General features: G+C 44.6%; 1 protein-coding gene across 1 annotated transcript in view; it reads left to right on the forward strand.

The window, feature by feature from the left end:
* Positions 1-23,130, forward strand: part of GALNT9 (polypeptide N-acetylgalactosaminyltransferase 9) — a gene marked incomplete at its 5' end in the record, with an annotated part of 78,623 nt that overhangs the window by 33,999 nt on the left and 21,494 nt on the right. The window lies entirely within an intron of this gene.

The raw sequence follows: 23,130 nt of genomic DNA on the forward strand, positions 1-23,130 counted from the left end.
TGGCCAGGCTGGCAGAAGCCAGTTGTGATGTTCTACACACCACACGTGATGGATGCCGTGGTATCGTAAAACTTCAGGGGCCTTGGTGAATAAGGACTATGGGCACAGGTGTTGGGTCCTGTACAGGTAGTGGGTCCCGTGGGTCAGGTCAGTGCATCAGTCCACCCTGCGTCTGGACAACAGGAGGTTTGATACTTGTGACCCTTGTTTTGAAGGTAGTACTTGCCAGAAAGTCCTTCTGAAGTCCAAGCAACATGTCTTTGCTTAGCACTTGAAAATTAGGCCACTTATTGTTGCATGAACATAGTTTCTTCATTATAAAGCTGACTGTTTAATTGTTTTCCCCTTACTCTTTATTCCCTGGCTCACAGTATCACGTCCCCGGTGCAAGTGATGTGCTCGTTAAAGCATAGATTCTGCTCGTGGTGAAACACCGAACGTCAAACGAGTGCGTTCTTTACCTGCCTGTTTTTGTTAAAATGGCTACAAACTCCTTCACACCCCTGGGCTGAAGAAGAAGGTCATTGCCACAAGAGGTTATTTTCACATATGGGTGTGTATTTGTTATTCCAGCATCGCAAGAGGGATAGGGTTTGTAATGTGACCGTGTGAATACACTGCTCATGCTTAGAGGTTCGGAATTCACACAGGGACAGAAAAACTGCTACCACAAATCATCCAATTTTCCTTAAGAGGGTCAGGCTATTACCAGGATTGTGTGAGCTTTCCTTTATCATCCTGCAGGGCTTGGAGCTGTTTGAAGCTTTTTCCACATGGCTGCTCCCAGAATAGATTGAGCGCTCTGCCCAAACCCTGCGTAGCTGATGAATGAGCTTCCTTGGCAATCTGAAAGCTGTCGCTCTTCCTCAGACGAGAAGAACTCGCTGAGTACGATTAGGGCTCCTGCTAGAAAGAGGCAAAGGTTTTAATAGGATTATGAAATGTCACTGGCTTGAAGAGACCAGGATTTGAAGTGAGTGAGAACAGGTTTTCAGGGGTAGGAAACATGTGAAATCTGCAGAAACCCAGGATCGAGGATCCGGCTCTTGTTCTTCAGGGCTTCTGTTTGTTTGGGGTTGGTTTGTTTAGTTGGTTTTTGCTTAGTGGTTTTTGTTTCCCTATAAAGAATAATTAAGCCTACTGTTTGAAAAAGGCTTTATGAGAGTCCAGGACTATGAGTGAGCTCATTCTGACATAACCTGTATGTCCACAGCATGGGTCTCTTAGTCTGGTTCCAGCCTAGCAAAGTGAGCAATACCCAGTGTCTGCCTCCCAGTTTGCAAGTCCTGCGCGTGTTCCCTCTGTGTGTGTTTCGGAGCTGTCAGAAAGCAGCAGCGTGAACATGCGCTGGAGCTTCCTCCCCATCCTCGGGGGTATTTCTGAAATCACTGGCAATTTACAAAGCTGGTTTTGGTTGGTTTTTTAATCTCCAGAATCTCAGAGTCGCACAGAATCGCTCCCGTCCCAAGGGCCGGTGTCACCCACGTGTGACTCTGCTTGTGTGGAGCAAAGAAATACACCAAAGGGAAGGAGCAAACAGATGAATGAGTAAAGAAATAATCCAACAATAAATCAGAAGATGCTGGGGAAGTGGTGGCCCGTGTTTGGCTGAAAACAGTTTGAAACAGCTGTAACAATAATCCTTTAAACTTTTTTGCAAACTATTATCATGTTACTGCTAAAAGAAAAAGGATTAGGCTTGGAGTGTCTGAATTAGATTACATTGCATGTAATGAACCCTCATTTAAATTGTTTTAATAAAGTGAAATAGGGAAAGTCAGTGAAACTAATGAGCTGATTTGGGAGAATACTGTTTGATAACCCAGCTAATCCCTCTTAAATCTATTGTTTATTAAAAAATCATCATCTTGGGTATTCCTCTATTGACTTTTCCATAGATGGAAATATTTCAATAATTAACCAAAGTGCTTTTCTGTATTGAGTAAGCGGTGCATAAACCGACTGGCCTTACCACTTCTGCTGTAAATATTTAGGGCTCTGCAGCTCTTTTTTTTTAATTAATATTATTTTTGGTATAGAGTTCATATTGGTTCGAGCTGTGACGTTCTCCTAATGCGGCAGCTTCGCAATGAGGCCAATGTCTGTTTGCTGAGCTCAGGAGATTCTGGTTGGGTTGAGAAAAAGCACCAGCTGTTCCGAGAAATGAAAGGGAGATGGACGTGATTGAGGGCTTGTGAGGAAACCGGTGGGCACTTATATAATGTCATCTCGTCCTGTATTTTTCAAAGACGACAGTTTCTCTGCAAGGTGGATAAATACAGGACTGAATTCTGTTATGGACAAAGGGCGCTGTTCTCAGATCTGCCTCGTCCACACGTGGCCCCGTTTCCATTTCGGCCCTGGTTTATCTGTCCTCTTCCCAGCCTGGAGGCACAAATAAAGCAAAGGACGGCGATTTCTCCCGCAGCAGAGCCGTGCGCGTGGCTGTGCCTGAAGAAGAGCCCTAAACTCAGCGCAGATCACGTTCGTCTTGGCCGCTGCTGGACATGGAACGGGGTCTCTGCCCTGTAGAACAGAGCGATGTCCCAATGGTAAGAGGAGTTCAAGCCACGCTCCTGTGTAGAGGAACAGGGAACCCTCCAAGTGAGGGTCCCAAATGATGACCCTGTAAGAACCGCATGTTTGCAAGTGTCATGTGAGTGGCCTTCCTAGTGGGAGCTACAGATAATTATTTAGAAAGGGATCATATAAACATGAAAAGCCCAGTTTATGATTTGACCTAATACAGGCGGTTTATGACGTGTCTTTTTATAGTGAGCCATTCATCATTGCACTGAGGATCTCTCTCTCCCCTGGTGCTCCTGTGATAAGGTGAATGAATTGCTGTTCTTTTTATTTTGTACCCATCAACTGTAATGGTGGGTGGGAAGAAATCACACATTTATTTTAAAGGATGCTCTCGTACAAATAAAATTCTGCTCCCACCATTAAGAATGCAAGCAAAATAAATAAAAACTATATTGCCACGTTGACAACTGAAAGCAAAGCTTTTTTATGGCCAACATCAACTTTAAAAAGAAAATCATTATACTTTCCAAACTTATGCTATAATGCCCAGCTTTACTTTCTTTAAAAATAGATGAACTCCAGTTTCTCTGCAGAGAAATGCTAATGGTGGATTGTTGAGTATTGAATCCTTGACCTGGTTTTATTACCTGTAGCCAAGGAGATTTAGATTCTCTTGAGCAGCTGGTGTTTTAAACACAGATTCTGGGCTGGTGTGCGGCAGTAAAACCGTCAGCGGGTTATGTAGAGCAAACGTTAATTGTGAGTTCTGGACAATGCTGCTTGGGCTCCGTGATTCATGAGGCTCCGCCGGTCCTGGCGCTGGGAGATGAGCACAAACCCCATTCGGGAGACTTTCTCAACATTTCGAGGTTTTTTCCCAACATGCTGTGGTAAAATACAAGTGAAAATTGTACAAAAGTACAGGTTAATCAAAATGCCTTATTTCTATAAATCCAAAAACCCTTCACTTTTATTTTGACCTTTTCCAAGCAGTAATTTGTAGTATAAATTAATTGTGTTTCAGATGAAAACTTTTAAAGAAGTCCCTACAATGTGAAGGCATTTAACGCCCTCGTTGGTGTTAACGAACCCCCACGGTTGCTGGGGGGTGGGCTCTGTCCTGGGACACGCCTGTTCGCTGCACTGCGATAAAGCAGCGTTTTGGGTATGAAGTTAATGCTCTTCAAACGTTTCTGAGCAGTTCTCCCCTGAACTCTGCACTACTTCAGCAAAATCCCTATAGGTGATGTCATCTCCTGTTATTGGGAGCTGCCAATTGCAGCGATCTTGGTGATCGATTGCCTAGGTCGCAGCCTATGAGATAAGCCATGTTAGTAAAGGTGTCCTCTTTTTCATCTCCGGTTTAACTCAGCGTTTTTGTGGGCATTTCCAAAGGTAAAAGCATGTTAAGCTGCTAAATCAAGCATTAAGAACTCACAAAAGGACTGAATTCGTGGTGCCTGGATTACGTTAATTCACAGCTCCTTTCCCTCCTCTGCCCGCCCAACATCACCCGTGTTTCAAACCGGAGGGTTTTCCGTGTGAAGGGTCTCCCCATGTGGAAGAAAGGAACGTGAAGCAAAGCCAAACAGCTACAACATGGCCCTCGTCATGTTCCCACTGAGAGTAATTAGGTTTTTCTCCTACCAGTTCATTTATATAGTCTTAATTGCACTCCAAACGGGATGTGTGATCTTGTTTCTGGGGAGAGAATCCAGCTCCCTACCTGTCTGCGATGTCTTTGAACCACAGCATGCTCTTTTCTTTCTTATTTTTATTAAATTGAAAATAACTGTAACCTTGAATGGAAAACAATGTTTTCATCAGAACATAGTCCAGTGGTGCTCTAGCATGAAATTGCCAGCAAACTACAGGACTAGAGCTTGTGAACACCGTTAAAAACACTTTCTAAAGTGGGAGCATTGGAAATAGCTCAGAAAAGAGCATCTGGCCATTTGGCTTCAATATCACATCATGCTCCATCGAGTGAAACATTTCATGTTACAAACTCTTTCATGTACTAGGACATTATAAAAGCGCAAGGCTGGGAATTTCAGAAAGAGATCAACAGCAAAAGAACTGAGGGAGGAAAATGCTTCCTTGGTCTTTGCTGCTTTCTTCTCCGCCGCTTTCCTGTGGATTTAATCTAAACCTAACACAGGTGCCTCCGCAGTGGCCAACGGAACCGACTGAGGGCAAACGCAGAGCAGTTGAGCCTGCTGGTTGTGTTGAGGTTCAAAGAGGTTTCACTTGCCTAATGAGGACACTGAACCAAAAGCCTGCAGATCAGCTACAGCTGGTCAGAAGCTTTCTGATGCAACATATTTTCTATTGCAAAATAATAACTCGTCCAGAACTCCAAGTGTTGTGTAGAACTCTCCATTTGGCTGCTGATTTCCAAAAGCCTGGCTTGTGCTGTCGGGTACCCAGGTGTCGGTCCTTGGCCGGGTCTCAGTACACCTGCCACAAAGGTTTTTTGATCTTTTTAGAACCGCTTTGATCGTCTTTCAGAATTCTTCAAAAGTATATATATCACTGCTGGGGAAAACATCTTATTTCCACTCAAAAAAATGAAATGCAAAAGTGTTCCAGGATACCAGTTGTTCCCGGAGCAGGGGGATGCCTGTTCTCTAATTGCCCATTTGACAATGTGCACAGGTGGTTCTTGTTTTGCTGGGGATGAGGGGTTTAATCTGGCCCTGTGGGGAGCACATGGGGCTCTGAGGGTGGGAGCCCCGAGCGGTGGCCGGAGGTCCCGGGAGCCGGTGCTGCGGGGAGGGGTCGCACAGGAACCGTCCTCCAGGCAGAGCGTCGCGCTTGGGAGAGCGTCCTCAGCCTCAGCGCTGAGCTCGGGGGACCATCCAGCCCTGACTTCAGCGTCTGCAGGTGGGATTGTAGATGTTGAAGTGTATAACTTGCCATGTGTTGCCGAGGTGTTACCCTTGTAGAAGATTCAAGTCACCGTCGTTTATGATGTTAAGCAGAGGCACAGGAATCCTTACCACTGGTGAGTGGAAGCATCCTTGTCACATAAACGTGAAGAAACCAGAGCTGATCTTTGACGAGCTGTGGGTTTGGAGGGGGGTGCCCTTGTGTTTTGGGTTTGTTTTGATTCTGCCTGCAAAACTTCAGGAGGTAATGTGACATTTTTTACTGTATTTTTTGCAATCTGCTAAGGAAATGTCTAACTGACTAATAATTATCCTTGCAATTGTGTTGCCTGAGTAGAGCAAAGCGCTTTGAGCTGACCTGTGTGACAGGTACCTCCGAGCTGAGGAATAATGTGTGTACCTGTGTCGCTGAACAAAACTTCACTGCTTAGTGCCAGAAAATTATATCATTATCTGTGCTGTATGTAATACACAGGGGAAAAAATAGCAACTTAACACCGTGCATGAAAGAGACAAACTATTTTCTGTTGAAGGTGGCAGCGGATTAGTCACCAATGAGAAATGTGTCATGCAAGTCTTCTGTAAATCTGTTTTTAATGATCTGTGTAGTGCAATGGGAATATTCACACCAAAGGAGCCCCCAGCCAGGGCAGCTGTGCTGTGGAGCAGGTCAAGCACTTTAAACACTTCCAAGATAGTCTCTCTGAAGTTTTGTTTCCTACATAATAAAAATAGGGGAACAGGTTGGCTGAAATGCTTTGTTAGCATGTCAATCGTAACTTGCATCGCTCCATAGGAAGTTTCACTGCTTGAGTTCTGGAGCCGGTCTGGATCCATACACATAAATTACCTTTGCATCCCCATTCGTCATTGTTTCTCTTCCATGAGCATCAGATTGCGTGGCACTGTTAAACATATATATAACATGCACAAATGTTTTGATCAAAATGCCAGCTACTTTTCTTCCAATGCAATGAAAGTGGATAGCTAGTTAAAAGAAAGGGAAAACAAACATAAAACAGCCTATCTGTCATTTCTCTTTCTGGGCTTATAAAAGGCAGATTTCACTGAAAAATCATATTTAAAATGACATACAGAATTTATAGTGTGAGAAATGCAGCCAAGGAGAACCCAGACAAGCATCAGAATCCGTCTGCAAAATCTGCGTTAGGTGCAAATGAGTATTACATATTCAAGTGTTTTGGCTGTAATGAAATAATCTATTTGCATGTTTCAGTAAAACTGAAACTGCTTATTTCTACCTCAAATGCCACTTAGATCTCCTCTGAATCTCTGGTAGCATGTCATTTACACAAATACCTTCTTAGCAGCAGCAAAACAAACAATTAATAACTTCAAAGTTCTGGGAGTTTATCCAAGGGGAAATTGAGGCAGGCAGCCTGTGTCCTCACGGGATGGCAGAGAGTTATTTGACAGCAAAACCCAGGTTGAAAGTATTTTAAATATACTTTGTTGTATTTCTCTGCTAATTGTTCTGAACTCAAGGCCTGAAATGATGACGGGAGGTTCCAGCACAGGCCCGTGTTACACCCGCTCCTCTCCCTCACCCTTTTCACCCCTCAGCAAGAACGCTTTGGCTCCTGAGCGCTGCTCTGTGGGAACCAGCAGGTACAAGCTGCACTGACGCACGTGCTGCATCCGCGTTGTTATCGGTGCTGTTCTCCCCGCCCGTGTGGTTCATGGTCCAGCGCTGGTTGCCCTGATGTTGTGCTCTCGTGGTCCAGCGCTGGTTGCCCTGATGTTGTGCTCTCGTGGTTCAGCGCCGGTTGCCCTGATGTTGTGCCGTTAGCCCAGGGCCGCTGACAAGCTCAGCTCCACTCAGCTGCAGTCCAAGGTCAAATGGGACTTTAAAATATGAATAAACGTCAGGGTTTGCTGGCACATCGATCTCAGGCTTTGATTACTGCCAGATCACATGAATAAATTAGCCTTGACAGGTGCGATAAATTGTACAGACTACTGATCTCGAACAGTAAATGTTAAAGAAGGACATGGGAGGCGTGGAGGGGAAAATACTCCCTGCAGATGCTTGTGTTAAGTGAGGTGCTGGAGGGTGATCTCCAGGCTGGAAGAGGCCTTTTGTTCAGTTGGGATTCCGTGCCAAGCGGGGACACGTCTCCTCTGCAGCATCGAGTCCTCTGTCAGGAGCTGGGGTTATGGAGCCTTATGGAGCCGGAGCTCAGCTCGGCTGCCCGGGCGCCTGGTTCGGCGGAACACCAGAAACGGGGCTCTCGGTGAGATAGAACAAACATGGGGCACTGGAAGTACCTCTTCATATGCTGTAATCCTGTACCGCACGCTGCCTGGGTGTGATTAGTTTGCTTGTCAGATCTTTCCTATACAGGGACTTTTTATTTGGAAACCAATGCAGATATTCAGAGAAACTCGCATGGTTTATAGTACGTTTTCTTCTCTGTGATTTGCTGTATGACCTGAGATTCTTCATTTCCTTTCTATGCATAGTTTAAATATTAACAATATCAATTACTGCATTTTTCTTTTTAAATAAGGAACTCTTTGGGGGTTTGGGTTTTTGGGTTTTTTTTTTTTGTTTGTTTTTATGGGTTTTTTTTGTTGCTAAATGACCATGTGAAAAGAATTTGAGTCTAGGGTATTTTTTTTCCAATACCACTTCATTTATGTCTCTCTATCTAAGAACTTTCAGCTTTCTTATACCTAGAATCAAATATTACGATGCTTTCCAATATAAGACACATCAGAAAGCCAGACTTTGTCACGAACATGTAACCATGTCCTGCTATTCCCTTTATTAAATGCGCCCTCTCTGCAGCTTCACACGCACATTCTGTCTCCACATCTGGATAAGTTGTCTGCCCGTTTGTGTACGTGGCTGTGTATAATGTCTGTGTATACGTATTTATATGTACGCGGAGGCCATGGACTAGGGCTTGGTTTGGGTCGTTCCTTCTCTCAGGGATGCTGTGAGACAGTTGGATGTTTGCTGAACCACTAAACTTCATAGGAGTGTTAATATAAAATACATTATTTCAAATAGAGAAGCATTTTTTTTCCAAAACCAGAAAGGTATGGAAATGCTGTATTTTGTAGCAAAGGAATTAAAGAGAGAAACTGTGTTTCGGCTTCAATTAATTTTGCAAAATGAAAGTCAAACAGTCTTTAAATTAGGTGTGGTTTAAATTTTCATTGTGAACACTTTGCAGAGCTCTGATTATCTTAACTACAAATGCATGTTCATTACTTTTGCACATAAAGTGTTCCATTAATACACACAATCAATAGCATATGTATAATTTAAAAGGGACTATTATAAATCCGTTGTGTACACGCCAGACTGTTTGTGTGCTCTGACAAACTGATGCACTCTCAATATGTGTGTAGTGGTAAACTGCAAAGGAAGAGGTTACGAACAGGTTTTGTACTTCCACAGGAATTCCTGTGTGTAGAAACAAGGCGATGTGGCCGGGGTGGAAGGAGAGAAGGGTGGGAGGCAGAAAGGGCCGTTCCTATCACAAGGGATCCATCCCGCACTGTGCGTGGTCAGAACAGCAATGAGGAAAAGAAGGTAAAATAGGGGATGTTGGTGGAAATAGGGTCAGCCGTAGTGCTGGGTGGTGAGAAGCAAATTGCCTGATACGGAGGATTTTGAGATTCGTATAGAAGCTCTTGAAAGATTCGCCAGTGCAGGCAGGTGGCTCCAAGCCTCAGAATGTGTGCTTTTCTGATTACTGGTATTATTAACAAAAATGTTTACAAAGCTGTTGGGAAGAGGATGAAGATTATACTGTGAGAGCCAGGGAAGCATTGTGCTAGACTTAGGCAAAGAAGCTGTCAAAGTAAACAGATAAAAGCGATAGCATTTCTAGGATCAGGGCTGCTCGAACACGTGCCAGATGAGACGAGGAGGGATTTGCTCCTAAGAGTCGAAACATCTTCAGTCTGAAAGGCTGCACAGATTATTTAGGGTATGTTTTTGCATGCCTACAAAAGAGCTTCTCAGTCTTTCTGCTCACCGTGTCTATTGTTTTCAGAACTTGTAAACAGTAATTCTCAAACGGTAAACCTTTAACACTTCAGAGTAAGCCAAAAGATGAACGCTCAGGGACTTTTTGTGCCATACAATATTCTGTTGTGAGAATGGATTCACATGATTAAATGCGGCTGTGTGATTTGCATGTATTGAACTGCTCTGCTTCCTCCCCATTAATCCACCTGTCCAACCCAAATGCCACTTTCTCAGTGGTGCGTTCCTTAAGAGGAGAAACCTCAACTAGGTGAGAAGGAGAGAGAAAAAAAAAAAGCCTTTTTAATAAAAAAACTTAAGCAGGAGTCCCCTCTGTGACATGAAATGATACTGTAAAGGAAATGTTATAGTTTGAATGGAAATTAATTCAGAGGAAAAGTAGAAGAGGCTTATGTTTTACAGGGAGAAGAGCCGTTGGTCGTAGGGCTTTCCTTTGACTTCATCTCTGACTCTAGAAAGACGGTGCAGTAAAGTCCTCTAGAGATGCTCCGTGTTTGGAGGAAAAATTTGAAAGGGGCAACTGTTATCATCAGTCTGAGACACCGTGTCCCTGCTTGCAGCTCCCCTTTTGTTTGTGTGTCTAAAGGGGACTCTTTGGGTGTCCATTTCAACGGGCCTTGGTTGCCCTTGGAGAAGATAAGCCTTGCTTTTCAAGGAGAATTTAATTCTCTGTCAACTTGGCTGCCCAACAACAGGAGCCCTCGGTCAGCAGTGTTTCCTAGTGACTGACAGTCAGTGAGGTGCTCGAGAGTGACAAGTTAATATTTTTCTACATATCCCTTAGCTAGGTTTGAGTGACACCCACGGATTGGCTTTTGATGCCAAACACTCCAGAAAGTCATTTATAAGATGCCATGTACATCTCGGATGAGTGTGAGATGAAGTGGTAGGTGTCATTTACCATGACAATGTGCTATCTAGATTCCCAGCCCATATTTTAGACTTGTGTGTAATGTACATTCTGCTATATGTGGGCATCAGGAATCAAGGAGCCTGAGAAATTGCTGTTAGGGTTCATTTTCAGAGTAGTGTCTGGCATTGTGGCTGGGCAATTCCCATTAATATTAATAGAAATTTAGCAAATAAGTCTCCTTAAATAACTTCCAGAAAATTTACCCTTAATGTGCCTTACATTTCAATACGCTGATCTGTGATTCGAAATTCCATTAGAGGAGGGTAATGTGATAGATATAATAACAAGAGATGTACAAAAATCAGTAGGATGCGTGTTTCTACATGGCACTGGAGGCTTACAGTACTTTTAAATCAAAGCATCCTAGAATCCTATTAAAGCAATCCCCCTTAACCTTAAGGAGTGATTTTTCCTAAGTGATCCACAGGGGATTTGGCTGTTAAATTTCCATTAATGGTAATGGGATTCACAATATTACAAAGCAAGTTCCCCACTAGTCATGCTGAAATTCTGCCCCCTGCAGCAATTAATCATGCCCCTTGGGATCATTAATGGAAATATGAAGCAAATTATCTGGCTAATCATGATATGTTACCAGTTGCCTCTCCTTCAATCATTGATTGCAGGCTGGTTAAAGCCAGCTCTCAGTTTTAAGACTCTATAGGTGAGTGACACAAGTCCGGGTGTCCTGTGGTGGTTGTGAATGCCAAGGTGTCTGCAGCTCACAGCGCATACCAAGGTCTGCAAGTAGCACGTCCTCATCCTTCCCTGTCTTCCATCTCTTGGTGTGATGTTTTAGCTTCTCTCTGACTTGCATCCCTTGCATCAGGTCCTGCAGGTGCTTCCCATGAGGACCATTCTCCCCATTGCTTTTACCAGGGTGTCCCGCTGCAGTTGTGCGTTTCCTCATTGTGCCCAAGGCAGGGCTTTGTGCTTGCTGCTGCTCTTCTGGGAGTCTGCGTTTTCAACCTGTGCTATGAAAATGGGTAAACTAGAGTGAGCGCTGTGCTTGTGCTGGAGTGTGTTCGCAGAAGCCTTGGCTCTGTCCTTAAGTCTGTTCTTGTGCTGCCTGACAGCATAAGTGCACTTACCGCGTCTTGCCTGCCCTGCTTTGCAGGGAGCATTGTCCCGAGGTGCGGGCTGGTTGGTTGTAGCCGCCAAGGTCACCCCTCAGAGTGCTGGAAAGAGAGGAACCACTTCAGCGTATTAGCTAAAGAGTTCGCTCCTCACTCTCGCTCTACTTAAATGTTAAAGACAGCAAGCTATAAAATTTACCCTTTCTTAAAATTTACGCTTGACTAAGTCTAAGTCTCTTAATTGATTGGTTTGGGGCTTTTTTTCTCGCTGGTGTTCTGTGAAGCCTTAACATGCTGCCAAAGTGCGGCCCTGGTTAGGCAGCGCAGTCGACTCGAGGATATTCTTCCATGAACATTATAGTGCTATGGTCAAGCTAACCAGCAAACATGCAAATCCAGGAGTGCCCTGCAAAATCAATAGCGTTTCTTCAGACACAACACTGATTTATAGCCACGCTGCATGGCTGGGTCGCTTTCCTGATGAATTCTGCGGTGTGCAGAGGTGCACTAAACAGAGATAAATACTGGTGTGCAAAGGAGCATAATACAAATTTATAGCCATAACAGAATACAGAGTACAGATGTTTTGCATGTAACCAAGATTGGTTTATGAGCGTTTGCAGGCAGTGGTATCTGTATGCTAACAAAGGGCTGGTTTTTGATGGAACTCGAAAGGAAACTTTTAACAATATGTTTTGGCACCATCCAAGGGGCAGTGTCTGCTGTGTACCCGAGCACATGTGCTTCAGCTCTTTTTGGGAGCTGTCTGATGGTACAGGTTGGGCGTTGGAAATGGAGAATCCTCAGGTTCACCCGAGTGACTCTGGAGCAGAGATGTCATTGGAAATGGGACACTTACCAGAGCACTTGGGCAATTTCAGAAATCCCTCCTGGAGTGTGTGTTAAGTTAGCTGGGCACCAACATCTTGAATAGCTTCTCATTGTCCTACTCTGTCGTTTGGCAAGGAAACAGTTAGTGCCTAATTATTAATTTTTACATATTCAGAAGCTTATTTCTGCAGAAGTCTTGTTGGTTTGGTTTTGGTTTTTTTTTCTTACTGGGGAAAATGAACCGATTCCATTATGCTATGTTTCCATAGGGACCCTTACTAATGTACATGATATACTACAGTTGATGGCAAGTGATGATAAGCCACTCATACCACTGGGAGCTCTGGAATGGGTGGTTTACAAAGCCAGGTAACTCATGAAAGTCTGTAAACAAGACACTCCACGGAGTAGCAGAGTGACAGAATTTTGGCTCCAAGCTTGAGGCTGTTTGGCTGGTATTGGAGATCCATATAACATCCTTCCCTCCTGGTGTCTGCTACTCTGAGAGGGTTCGGCTCATTGCTATAACAAACCTCAGGCAAGCGTGGCTGCAGTCTGTGGGTGTGGGATGGATGGTCTTACTGCAGCATCTCGGAACTTGGGCTGGTGTCCGTGGGTGCTACCAGACAAGGCCTCGATGGTCGTTTGCCACTCCCCAACTCCAGGCAGGGTACGAGTGCTGATTTATAGTTAATGCAGGTGATCTTTGTAGCCTTTCTGATCAATCCAACCTAATTAAAGGAGTAATTCTCTGGGTTTAGGACCAATTTACCTTTCCGAGATGGTGTGAATGCCTGCAGCTCAACTAATAATGAGGTAACGTCTTAGAGCCAATTAAGTGAAAATGAATCAGTAGAGCCCATTAAACTTGATAAAGTTCAATAAGAGAAGGAGCAGGTGAATTTTTCCTTGTTAGAAACTCTGGTGTTTTATGGAAGGTGAGAAACCTCAGAGCAGCTTCTCCACCGCAATGTGGGGCTCTGTGTTCTGAAAGCAGCCCAGCTCCCTTAGCTTCAGCATCCTGATGCTTTCCTAAAGCTTCTTCGGGCTTAGGGATTCAGAACAGCCTGTAAGTCATCTTTTTCTGCATGTTTTTTTAGCAAATGTTCTTGCAGATCAGCCCTCGTCTGTGAAAGGATTCTATTAATAAAACCAGCTGTGGAACAGGAAGACAGAATAGTGTTATTAGTAACTGCAAAACCCTTTCAAAGCACTATTCATCACTGAAATAATTTACTAAATTATTTCTGAGAATAACTATTAATTAACTGGCAAGAATGAGCCCCATTAACATTTGTTTACTGCACTGTGCATGTTGGCCTTGGGGACTCAGACCAGAAGAGGGACTCATTGAAGATGCAGAGGGACAGGTTTCAGCTGTCCCTTCCACGGGCAGAGCATCGCAGCTGTTCCCAGGGCGAGAGCTGCTTGGGGTTGAGGCCGGACATGAAGGGGCAGGACAGGTCTGTTTGAGACCCCGTTCTGCTGCGGTCCCACCTGGGCACGGCTCCTCGGGGCTGGCGCCTCCGGGGCCTCACGGGACAACATGGATCAGCTTGTTTGCCAGTTTCCCATTTGAAGCGACGGAATAAAGAAGGAGAAGTATATTGTATTTACCTGAATACTAAAACAACTGACCACACAGTGGCAGCCTTTGTTACCATAACTCGGCCAGTTCAGAGAGGGTTAGTGAGGCTGGGGGTGAACTTGAAAAGGCTGTTCAGAGCATCAGTGTTAGCAAGTAATATAAACCTCAAACTCAATCCATTTGATCTTTTAATGCAAGATATCTACTAAGACTTAAGATGGGTTTTCTCAGCACATGCTGTGTGATCTGCACTTTTTTTTCACAAAGGGAGAAAAACCTAATTGAATAATTCAGATATATGAACAGAAATGGTAATCGTGTCTTATGCTTCCTTGTCGTGTGCAAATGGGAGAAGACAGCTAGATGTGATAGCTTATTGAATCTATGACATTATTTTCAATGACAAGATCTGAATCAGAAACCTAATGGTGCATTAGTTTACAGGTTAATTTCTTGTTAACGCGTTATTATATGCATCTTGTAAGCAGGTGCTGTGGACGGCAGTTCCAAGCGAGTCGGTCTGGTCAGGTGTATGAGCCACTTTCAGGGCGTCTGCACTGCAAGGATCGGTGCTGCCGTCATTTTGCAGAGCTGTGGTGTGGGGGGTGTTGTGGGGGGTGGTTTTCCTTGTTTGTTTGTTATAACAAATCCTGGATGGGGTATGGTAGGTCGGCAAAGTGCAAAGAGCTTCATGTGCGCTTGTTCCAGGTGTATTGGTGAAGCTGTTTTCCTCTTTGCCTTTCGTCTCTGTGTTTACCGACTCCAGGTCTAGATTGCTTCTCCAGCTGACATTAATGCATTTCACTGCTCACAGTGTTTCACTTCAGCATTTCAAAAAGGCAGCAGTAAACTGTTCACTCACGTCAACACTAAACACTAAATCACTTCTCTCAGTTACGTGTCTGTGGCAAATCTCAGTGTGTTTCCAGGATCTGACACATCCTGCCGGTGAAGATGTTAAAGAAACTAATGTCTTGCTGATTTGATTCAGAAAGAGAGAATTGATTCAAAGTGTGAAGTTAACATGTGTGCACAAAGTGGCCTTGGATTGCTAAACCGTGATCTTCAATGTAAAGCCATTTACACCTGAATTAGAGCTTTCATAGCAGTCTGATATGTTTATTTAATTACATACATTCACTTTGTTATCTTTTAATTAACCGAGCTTAATTATTTTAGTGTTGACAAGCCCTCAAATACCTGGATCAAAAGGGAAAATGTCAGATAGTGTCTGGCACCACTGAAACCCTTACGTGGGTTTTCTGTTGTACTGTGACCACATAGTGAGACAGGGGACATGACCTGGGCTCCGTGACTTTAGTCCTTGCATAGGTTTATGTGCCAGACCACAGGGACACCTGAAGGCTCTAGAGTGCTGGTCTGGTAGTGAAGAGCAAGACAACCTTTGCAGAATGAAGAATTTATATAGCGAAGACTTAAAACCTTGAAATTTTAAAGTTTTGCTTCTTATCTCTTTTTTTCCCCGTGTGCTAGGCTATTTCTTCTCATTCTGCTTTTTGGCAACTTCAGGCTTCCTTAAAAACTTCCGAGCATCTGTGAGAGTAAGAAATATGTCAGATATGTCAGCCTAAGCTCAGGAGACAAGCATCCGTCTAGCCTGAGAATCAGCTCCAAGTTCTGGGCTATAAATTGGATTCTTCCCATTAGAGCTGAGAACCCACAGCTGAAGATGGACCAAGAAAGAACAACATTCGGTCTTTTGAGAAATGACCTCTGATTTACAGTGGTGACACAAGACTAAGCATTGAGTTTCCAGAACATTCATCACTAGACTTAGTGCAGTATCACAAGGTAACTTTTTTGTTTAATGGTGTTGCTGTCTGGTTTTGGGGAGGCAATCTAATGTTCCTTTTTCAGGTACCTCAGCTGGCCCTTTGTGCAAGCTATTGCCCGTCACCTCCATTAGGCTTTTATTCATCTGACCTGTGTAAACCTGCTCAGATTGCATTTTTTAATCCTGAGCTATGTCCTAAAGCTCGGTTATGGCCAGTGATAAAGGGGTTGTCTGATTCTCATGGAGAGGCGAGTGCGGTTTCCTTGTAAACGAGATGCCGGCCCAGCCCAGTTTGAGGTGTAAACCAGGAACCTGTGCCAGATCCACATTCATGTTCCTCTTAAATTTTGTTTATTTTTCAGAAGTGCTAAAAAGCCTCGTGTCAAATGTTTCTGTCTTAGCAAGCTGAAAGCTGTTGATGTTTTTGCAGACATAGTCCTTTTGGAACTGTAATGCTGAGGAAAGCTGAGAGGTGCCAGACGAGCTATTTCTGTGTTCGTGTAGCAGTGAATCGGAGCAGCTTGCGTTGAGTGCTGGGTTTCGGACAGCTTGGCAGTGCCTCGTGCATCGGAACTCGTGCTGCGTGCATGTGCTTCGCTCCTTCGCCTGCTCAGAGGACAATCCTCTCTAGTTCATTCCCAGTGCCACTGAGATGAGAAATAGGGCCTTGTAATATTATTTTTTCCCTTATCTGCCTATTCTGCCTCATACTCTCACCTTGAGATTGTACTATTGGTACCTTCTGTGCTGCTGACTTTGGTTTTGATGTTCAAACTAAGGCTCCTGTTCAGACCCCCTTCTGTTTCCCTTTTGAAGACCAGATGCGCAGCAGGTTCAGTGACGGGTCCTGTCTCCTCAGAGCTGGAACTGGGGCTGTGCCCAGCTCTGCGGCTCAAAGAGTAAATTGGCTGTTCTGGAGAAAACAAAGTCCTTATGACTTCCATCAAGAGGCCAAGAGGCGCTTTATTCCCCAGGGTCAGCTTGGCTGGAAGGGGCCGGCTTCTTGATCCTGATTTGTTTTGCAGACACTGTAATAGTAGTATGGGACCATGTGGACACAAGGAAAGCCACAGTAGTTAAAACTTTTATTAAAGTAGATATTGAGGAGGAATTAAGAGAGGCCAAGGAAAGACAAATTGGTATTTGGGGACTGAGAAGCCACTTCAAAAGAAAACAACTTCAGGAAAGATAATCTGAAGTCACAACATTAAAGGCTTTCCGTGTCCCTGCATTATCCCTCTGCTGTTTGGAACATCCTCAAGTATTAGAGCGGCTGAAATGCTGGAGGGGGACAGCGTGAAAAATAATAGAACAAAATCCCTTTAGAAGAAGTGGGGGCTGATACCCAGGAGCATCTTGACAGCAAACAAGTAACAAATTCACTCCACAAAAGAGAGGTGCTCAAGTCAGGCAGCACGCCTGCGTGACACCAGAACCCGCTGAACAAAGCTGCTCTTGCCCACTTGCTTGCAGCAGATAAATACCACTAAACCCTTCCAAAAGAAGCTTGGAAAACAAATCCATGAAGCGGCAATCTTGGCTCCTTGCCCTGTTGAATGCCCAAGACTCATTCTGACATGCAGCCAGCAGAGGCAATTCAGAAAAAAGTGAAGGCCAGGTCCTTTGCTGATGTAAATCCATCTGGCTTCATTGCTAGCACCGAAAATCGAGTGGAGTGGAAATAGTAATTTTAATATTAGGTGCCAGCCTGGCCTGCAGTTTGCGCCCCGTTTCCTGCCCTCCTGGCCGGGCACACGGGCAGTCACACTCGCCTGTTCTCCAGTGCTGGGTGTGCAGCTCAGTGCGGTCACACACGCCTGTTCTCCAGTGCTGGGTGTGCAGCTCAGTGCGGTCACACACGCAGTCACACACGCCTGTTCTCCAGTGCTGGGTGTGCAGCTCAGTGCGGTCACACACGCGGTCACACACGCCTGTTCTCCATTGCTGGGTGTGCAGCTCAGTGCGGTCACACACACGGTCACACACGCCTGTTCTCCAGTGCTGGGTGTGCAGCTCAGTGCGGTCACACACACCTGTTCTCCATTGCTGGGTGTGCAGCTCAGTGCGGTCACACACGTGGTCACACACGCCTGTTCTCCAGTGCTGGGTGTGCAGCTCAGTGCGGTCACACACGTGGTCACACACGCCTGTTCTCCAGTGCTGGGTGTGCAGCTCAGTGCGGTCACACACGGCTGTTCTCCAGTGCTGGGTGTGCAGCTCAGTGCGGTCACACACGCGGTCACACACGCCTGTTCTCCAATGCTGGGTGTGCAGCTCGGTGCGGTCACACACGCGGTCACACACGCCTGTTCTCCATTGCTGGGTGTGCAGCTCGGTGCGGTCACACACGCCTGTTCTCCATTGCTGGGTGTGCAGCTCATTCAGGGAAAGGTCAGGAAAAGGGGGGACATTTTCCAGATATGACCTGAGATCTCTGTAAGCGCCGGGTACCAATGTGTGCGGGTCCATGACTTGGTTTCCAAAGTACGACAATGGAAGAAAGAAATAGTAGTGGTAAAGTAGATAGGGAGTCATGTTCTCCATAGCCAAAGCCGTGGTAAGAATCTGGTTTATTAGGTGACATGTGTACATAGAAAATGTAGGAAGATTTTGACCTTTTTTTTTTTTCCTAACCTATCATGGTTACAACATCACTGGTACAATTTTACAGCGGGGTGGAGCTTGGGTTACATTATTCAGCTTAAGAAAATGAAAGACATTTTCCATGAGGGTCTACAGCCTAGGGCTGCTTTCAAAGAGTCTAAATAGAAATATCAGACCTTGTTTTCCTGAATTAATTTCATATTTACTTGGGTTTCAAAGAGCAGCTTGCAGAAGGTGGTCACTAGAGAAGGTGGCTCCTGGTGAGAAGAGCCGGTGTCCCTGGTTTGATGGGGTTGATGGCCGGCGTGTCCTCGGCAGTGCCCCGTGGTCCCACGGCCGCTGCCGCCCCCGCGGCTGCTGATCCTGCCCGGGCTCACGAGCCAGCACTGGGAGTCTGCTTGGCAGGAACGTGATTGCCACATTCATGGGGTTTTGTGCTAAAAGCACCGTAAGGCTTTCAGAAAAAGAAAAATAGAGCAGTGTCATGTAAGTACTCCATTTTGAGCACCTTTTGATCCTCGCTTTAAAGTTTCATAACTGACAAATGATGCTGCACACATTTCGGCAAGTACAGTATATTGTTCTTAGAAGGGCTTTTATCATTTTAAAGCTGTGATGTTTCTCTCGGTTTTCGCTCCTCTTTTCTTTCACTTTCACCAAGCAGATGCTTTATGTTTATAGATTCAGTTTCTGCATTTCAGCTGATGGAAATGTATTTCTGTTTCTTTCTGTCTGAGTGCAGTAGTTGCCCAAATGTGTGCCGGTGCTGCCCATCACCCCCCTAGCGGGACAGCCAAGCACTTCCAGGGCTGCTGTGTTTGTAGGTGCATTATCCCACACCAACAGATGGGCCAGCATAATATGACTTAGAGCTCAAACCTGCCTCAAATGCTCATGTCAGCCAGGGCTGGTGACCTAAAGGCTTTGGTTCTCTCCAGGGTTGCAAAAAGGCAAGAAAAGCTGATAATGAATTGATTTCTCCTCCAAACTTCAGTGAATTTCCTCTTTTGTACCTACTTGAGAGTGAAATCTTGCTGTCCCAGCCCCACTTTTCCTGGTGCTGTGTGGAGCCCCGGGAAAGCGGCGCCGTGGAACAGCAGCGCAAGGGAAGCTCGGGGAGCACCGGCGGGCGCTGCCTGGGGCACGGCGGCTGTTCTGTGACCCAGGACGCCTGAAAATGCTGAAAGCCATATGCGCTGTAACGTTCACCCTATAGAAACGGTCTAAATTGCAGTCTTTGAAGATTTGAGACTGAAATACAATCTACTTCATTCTTGGTGTAGAGATCATCCATTGCTGACATAAAATACTAGTTTGTCCTAATACGTATCTTGCTCAAATTGCTGGGAGCAGTAAAAATTTCATCGAATGGCACTTCAGAATTATGTTTAATGGCATGTGCCCTTCTACTCGTGATGATACCACGGGATACCTAGGGTGAGGAAGCTCCCCCACCGTCCATCTAGCGCAGGCAGCACTTACAACATGCTGTGCTGCGTCACACGCTGGAGTGTGCAGCGGCAAACGGGGACACCCTGCTCAGCATCATCCCCTTGCTGTTACTGAACTGGGAAACAACTGCAGGTGGCTAACGAGATGTGCCCATTGACCCCTTTTCTTTAAGCAGACCCAGACTGACCATTGCAAACTGAGGCACCTCCAGCAACCAGTGATGTCTGGAGGGCCCTTACTCTAAGTCAGAATCAAGTTCTGTCTACTTATCTGGATGGAGGTTGCCAGTATTTTAAAACGCCTACGCTGTTTTAAAAACAAACAATAAAGTGAGGTATTTAATTTCTGTATGTTTTTTCAGCTTCTGATTCTCCCGTGTTTTTAACAGAAGGCGATTTTATTATCTGCCCTTTACCTGTGAGCAGCCTGAGGTGTGAGGTGCCTTGTCCAGCTCCTCCGCGCTGGGCAGGACCCAGCCCAGCGCTCCTCCTCAGACTTACAGAAATGCCCTGTTCACACGGTTATGCTGAATTCTTACATATTATGCATAGCTAATACACATGAAATCAGTACCTGAATTTTCTACAGTCTCTTTATCATCTCAAGACATGTTTTTTTCAGCTTCTTGCTTTAGAAAACACATTTTATTTTTCCTTTTTGCATAGTTTCTATTAGGAGTAGGCATGGATTGATATTAATGTCTGTAGTCCTTCTGACAGTCCAAGGCTTGACTGAAACCGGCTCTGCCTTGTATATTTAATGTCATTTCTCTTGCCGACCAAGTGAATCTGTTCAGAATACAAAACTACTATAAATTCTTTGTAAATCTCCTCCTGTGTAGCGACTTGTGAAATATCAGAGAAGTGAAACAAGACAGAGTTAGGGGTTTTTCCATGTTGCTAACTTAGCCTGCTTTCCTAAGCTCAACACTTTGGACAAAACTGTTCAAATCAATCGGATTGCATTTATCAAATATTGTTCGATTATTCCTTTTGTCACTGGGGTGGTTTTGTTTTTCTGGTCAGATTCAGAATGTCCTTCACTGATTAAATGCCATTTCTAAATAACAAATTAACCATGTTATCTACGTAGAGTACTCGGAATTCATCAAAACAAAAGATGGAGGCTGTTACTCATCATTTGAAATGGTGTAATCACAGCTATGCTGGGTTGTGTTTTGATTAAGTAGCAGATGATTACAGAGATTCATCGAGCAAAGATGCATCCAGGGCAATCACAGAGCTAATTCCACCCCAATATAACACAGGGTTTTGAGCACCGTTTTGAAGTTCCCACCCATACAGGGGAAAATGCTTAAAACTATGTTTGCAGGTAACCTGATGTTTTATGTTGGGCAGACTTTCATTTCAGTCAGAGGGTCACACACCTTTTTCTTTGTTTTTCTTTTGCAACTGGAGAAATGTATGGTGGAGCAGGATATGGACAGTAGGGGAAGCGTGCAGGGTTTTTACCATGGTATAATCCACAAACTTCCGATACTGCACCAAGGCTGAGCATCTCAGGGCCACGAATTATTTCTTCTACTTGTGGAATCCAGAGCCGGAGTGAAGAACCAGGGCTGGCCCTTCCACTTTGGTTCAGGTAACGTGTCTCATGGGCTGCTGTTGGCGTTGGAAGCTGGTCAGAGGTTGAAGCAGTTTGTGTCCAGGATGAGGTCGCTCCGAAGTCCCCGCAGTCATCACTTCAATGAGGGCGTGTTCTTCAAAGCCTCCAAGTGTCATTTAAGTTGAAAAACTGAGAAACTGAGTTACAGTCTATTATTTGCGCTGTTTCCTTGGCAATATGGGATCATCTTCTACAACGCAACTTCTCCATAAGATAAAAACAGTACAAAGTTTCATTTTGAAGCTCGGTTTAAGATTAGCAGATGGTACCGGTTGGTTTTGTGAGGTCTCTGATGTTCGCCTGGGGTGTCAGCACATACCGTACCCCAGGCCGCTGCTCACAGACACGAGGCTTTTCTCCCTCGAGCATCTTTGGCTTGATTTTGTTACCAAGCACTGCTTAGAAGTGTGCCACTTTCTTCATAAACTTTATTAGGTATTAAATTGTTTTATTGGATATAAAATTAGTTTAGAGCATTGCATTCCAGGCTGCCGTAGCTATAAAGATTTCAGCGGCGATTCATGGAAAATTAGAGACAGCGAGACTTCCTAGGTAATCAGAAAAAAGAAAAGCCACCTACATTGTATGTACTGCCTGAGGTGATTACTGCTAATGAGATAAGTGTGATGTACTGTTCTGTTAGGAAAATTGCATAAGTAGGAGAGATAGCAGGCTCTTCACCAGCTCTGATCAGGGGTGTTTGCAGAAGCACATTTGCTTGTTCAACTTGGAGCTAAAAGGAGTTTTTAGACTCAGGTTAACACCGGAGAACCACTGCAAGTGAGAAAGCGACAGTCTGAGCAGGTGGAGGCGTTGACAGTGAATTGTTAACAAGCCAAAAACAAGTCACTTAAATCGGCATTTAATTATAGCTGAGTGGTCCTGCCATAGTCAATGGGATAATGCAGAGCTGTAGAGTTAAGCAAGCAGCCAAGTCTTGGCTGGATCGAGAGCTACAGGCTCTACTTGATAACTTCTGGTTTACTGCACATCCTTAGCGATTAAAAGCAGAGGAAAACATTGTTCTATTGTGTCTTGGATTACCAGAAAGTGATGTACTTTGCTTTCAATATTTTTCCCCTTGTGAAGGGGAGTTATTAATCTCCATCTGTATCTCTTGCACTGTAGTTATAATAATCATAGCCTGAGAAAGTTAAGGAAAAATATTGCTTGAAGAAATTCTAATTCTACATCAAAGGGTTATTGGGCTGGATTGAGCCCAGCCTAGGGAGCTTGCCTGATTAATTTTTAATATGTAAAAATTATATATCATTTATAAAAATGGGAAATGTAGAGCTTGCTGATTGTCAGGCTTTCTTTTGAGCCGTGGGATCTTCCTGCTCTGCAATACTTTGTAAATTTAACATGCGAGGTTAAATCCCCATAACTCCCAGCAAGCATCTGCAGTTGGACTGGCCGATGGAGGGCTGGGGTGCTGACCTGCCGCTCGCACAGACAGCCCAGCGTTCCTGCTCCGGCTCGTGGTCAGTTTTAGATGTCCAGCATCGCTACAAAGGCTTTGTTGTTTAAAAAAACCAGAAATCTGAAGTCAGAATTTTTCTAGCGTTAACTACCATTTACTAGATTGCATTATGTCTTTTTCTGCTGTCTTAAAGAGCCAGGATGGAGAATTTCTTCCCATGCAGCTACTTATTGAACTGTGTCTTGGACTTCTCTCAGAAAATAGCTTGGGCTTCTTAAGCCTCACTGCATGGCGTATTTTTGAGATTTAAAAACACACTTATGTTATTGAGAAGGAACATGAGTGAAATACAGTGAATTTGTCAAGCAAAGAAAAGGA

Source organism: Streptopelia decaocto, assembly GCF_964273445.1.
Source record: "Streptopelia decaocto genome assembly, chromosome: 15".
In the NCBI taxonomy this organism is placed as follows: domain Eukaryota; kingdom Metazoa; phylum Chordata; class Aves; order Columbiformes; family Columbidae; genus Streptopelia; species Streptopelia decaocto.